This window comes from Numida meleagris, chromosome 2 (genome assembly GCF_002078875.1).
Source record: "Numida meleagris isolate 19003 breed g44 Domestic line chromosome 2, NumMel1.0, whole genome shotgun sequence".
In the NCBI taxonomy this organism is placed as follows: domain Eukaryota; kingdom Metazoa; phylum Chordata; class Aves; order Galliformes; family Numididae; genus Numida; species Numida meleagris.
In genome coordinates this window covers 146,988,475-146,992,622 of record NC_034410.1, presented here as the reverse complement: position 1 = coordinate 146,992,622, position 4,148 = coordinate 146,988,475, and positions in this window count along the sequence as shown.

Genomic DNA, 4,148 nt, shown 5'->3' with positions numbered 1-4,148 from the left:
CCACAACCTCTCTGGGCAGCCTCTTCCAGCACCTCACCACACTCTCTGCATAGAACTTCCCCCGGACATCTAATCTAAACCTCCCCCCTTGTCCTGTCACTGTCTACCCTTGTGAAAAGTTGATTCCCCTCCTGTTTATAATCCCCTTTTAAAAAACAGAAGGCAGCAATGAGGTCTCCTCACAGCCTTCTCCTCTCCAGGTTGAACAAGCAAAGACAGTCCTCAGCCTGTCCTTGTAGAGGAGGTGCTCCAGCCCTCTGATCATCTTCGTGGCCCTCCTCTGGACCCTCTGCAGCAGCTCCACATCCTTCCTGTACTGAGGCCCCAGACCTGAACGCAGTCCTCCAGATGGGGCCTCACGAGGGCAGAGCAGAGAGGGACAGTGCCTTCCCTGGCCCTGCTGCCACCCCTCTGCTGATGCAGCCCATGATCCCATTGCTCTTCCGAGCTGCAAGGGCACACTGCTGGCTCATGTTCAGTTTTCCATCCACCACGACCCCCAGATCCTTCTCTGCATGGCTGCTCTCAAGGAGTTCTTCTCCTAGTCTGTATACATATCTGGGATTACTCCAACCCAAGTGCAAAACCTTGCACTTTGCTGTGTTGAACCTCACGAGGTTCACACGGGCCCACCATTCCAGTTGGTTGAGGTCCCTCTGGATGGCGTCCCTTCTTTCGAACGCGTCAACCACACTGCTCGGCTTGGTGTCATCGGCAAACTTGCTGAGGGTGCACTGCAGCCCGTCACCCATGCCACTGATGAAGATGCTGAAGAGCACCGGTCCCAAGATAGATCCCTGGGGGACACCGCTCATCATTGGCCCCCACTTGGACATAGTGCCATTCACCACAACCCTCTGTCTACGGCCTTCCAACCAAGTCCTTACTCACCGGATAGTCCTGCCCTCAAATCTGTATGCCTCCAATTTAGGGATAAGGATGTGCTGGGAGACCATGTCAAAGGCCTTGCACAAGTCCAGGCAGATGACATCGGTCGCCTTCCCTTTCCCCACCGATGATGTCCCTCCATCATAGAAGGTCACCAGATTGGTCAGGCACGACCTTCCCTTGGTGAAGCCATGCTGGCTGTCTCAGATCACCTGCTTATCCCCTCTGAGCCTTAACATGTCTTCTAGGAGGATCTGCTCCATGATCTTCCCAGGCACAGAGGTGAGGCTCACCGGCCTGGAGCTCCCCAGGTCCTCCTTCCTCCCCTTCTTGTACGTGGGAGTGACATTTCCTTTTTTCCAGTCCCCAGAGACTTTGCCCGACAGTCACAACTTTTCAAATACGATGGAGAACGGCTCAGCAACCACATCAGCCAGATTCTACAAACACTCTTGCAGCATGTGCCAGTGATCCACCACAGTCATCATAAAAAGATCTGATTCCACTCTTCTGAAGGAATCTTCTGAATTCACACCTTGGGCTCGTCCAGGGAAAACTAAGCAGAACTCTGGAAAAGCTCCATTTCAGTTCCCCACTTCATCAGAGATTTATACACACAGACAACATTCCTCCATGCACATCCTCGACTACCAAGTAAACAGTAGCAACTCCCTCACTTCTCCCCACACAAAGCATGCTCCAGCCCATCCAGCAGCTTGGTGCTGCACTCGCTCCACTATGTTCATGACTTCCTTCCACTCGGGAGCCAGGAACTCCCCACAGGGCTCCACGTGGGGCCTCACCAGCACTCAGGAGAGAGGAAGGAGCATTTTCCTCACCATGCTGCCAGTGATCTTCCTCGTGCAACCCTAGACAATGACTGTAGTCCTCTTGTCCAGCGGAGTTCCTCGTGTCTTTATGCTCCATTTGTTCCCCACCATGACCTCTCGGTAAAGCTGCTGTCTATCCCTGCTGCCTGAAACAGTTCCAGCTGCCTGACGTCAGGTTTCCCCAGAGGCAGGAGATTGTACTGGTCCTCCTCCAACCCCACCAGATTCTTCTCTGCTCACCACATCCCTCTATCCTCTCCAACTCACACTGAACCGCAGAACCACTGCCAGCTCTTCCAGAGCACTGAGACGAGATCCACAACAGTCCGTACTGGGGCAAGTATGAGGGTCTTGCCTCCAGCTACACTTGGTGCCCTCCATCACAGGGCTCTGGGCCCAGGCCTTCAGCCAGCTGCTTTCAGTCCACCTCGCTCTCCACTTCTCTAACCCATACTGGCTCAGCTTCTGGATGAGCACAGATTGGGAGACGGTCTCAAAGGATTTACAGGAGTGGAATTCTACAGCAGCCCCTGCCTCACCAGGGCTGAGGACAGAGGGATGAGCACTTCCCCGCTAATGCTGGCAACACCATTTTTGATACAAGACAGGATGCCTTTGGCCTTCTTGGCTATATGGTAGCCGAGCGTCAAACAATACCCTCGGGTCTGCTTCAGCCACACAGTCTTCCAGCCCCTCTTCCCCAAGCCTGTAGTGTTGCCTGAGGTTGCTGTCTCTAAAGTGCAGGACCAGCACTTGGTGCTGTTGAACTTCATCCCAATGGCCACAGCCCAGCCATCCAGCCTGTCCACATCCCTCTGTCGGGCCTTCCTGCCCTCAGGCAGATCGACACTTCCCGCCAACTTGGTGTCATCTGCAAGCTGACTGAGGGTCCACTCAATGCCCTCATCCAGGTCATCTACAAAGATATCGAACAGGACAGGCCCTAGTACTGACCCCTGGGGAACACCACGGAAGAGAACAGCCCCAAAAGTGGAGCTCTGGGGAATCCCACACCTGACTGGCCACCAGCCTGACGGATCCATATCTAATAAAAGCCTGTGAGTTGGACCTCCCAGGCAACAATTCACTCAACTTATTGTGTTTTTGTCTATATAGGTGCTAGACATTTTCTCCAGAAGGATATGGAGAAAAACAGGAGGGAGAGCTTTGCTGAAGTCTTTCAAAATTATGCCTATTAGGTTCCCTTGGTGAACTAGATGGGGAATCTTCTCACACAAGGAAGTGTCATCATCTTCAAACCCGATTACCAAACATGCCCAGACCAGGCTGTCACGGATTTGTTTGGAACTGGCACCTCCTCTAACAACAAAGACACAAACCATATTGCACAAGCGACAAGCAATGACCTCACTAACAACACTGCTCCTTGTCTGTGCATTGGCCACTACTACCACGTGCCCTGACACAAACGAGTAAGATCGCTCCTTTGGCCTCCAATCCTCTCACTTGAAAGGGGCCGCCAGTGCCAAATGGACACGTCCTCATGAAAAGGACACAACAAAGCAGAGTTGCTGGAAGAACAACACATACCACATGTCTCGCAACACTACGTGATGCAAGAGTAGCTCACAGCACTGAGAGGAGATCCTTGACAGTCCACTTTGGGGTAAGCACAGGGGACCTGCCTGCAACTACACTCGGTGCCCTCCATCACAAGGCTCTGGGCCCAGGCCTTCAGCCAGCTGCTTTCAGTCCACTTTGCTCTCCTCTTCTCTAACCCATACTGGCTCAGCTTCTGGAAGAGCACGGCATGGGAGACGGTCTCAAAGGATTTACAGGAGTGGAATTCAACAGCAGCCGCTGCTCTACTTCCATCCACAGAGACAGACCCTTCTGTGTAGAAGACAATCAGGTTCCTCAAGCATGATCTCCCCTTTGGAAATCCACACTGAGCTCTCCCCATCATGTTCTTCTCCTTCTTGTGTTTGGCAATGCATTCTGGAAGAATTTCTTCTTTACCTTCAGCAGCTGACGTAAGGTGCAACAGATATCTCTCTGCCCCATCTTCCTTTTCCCATCTCCTTCAAGACAGGAGTGGCATGAGCTCTGTCACACAGGTCAGAAGCCCCTCCCAGTCACTACGGCCTGTCTAAGAGAATTGACATCACCCTCGCAAGACCATCTCATGCCTCCCTCGGCATTCATGGGTGGAATCAGGCGGACCTCACAGCCTTAGGCACATCCATCCTTCTTCCCTTCATCTTCCTCAACAACAAGCACTGTTCACCTCAGCTGCAAGACACAAAGCTCTCACCTCAGCTAAACGGGGGCATGCCCTGTACTCCTCAGCTGTGCCCTTGACAGCATGGCCTGGAGCGGCTCACGGCTGCATCCCCGGGTACCATCTATGCTTCCAATTTCCCTATGGAATCTCCTAATCCTCCTCGTATCCATCAAAGCCCATGCAGA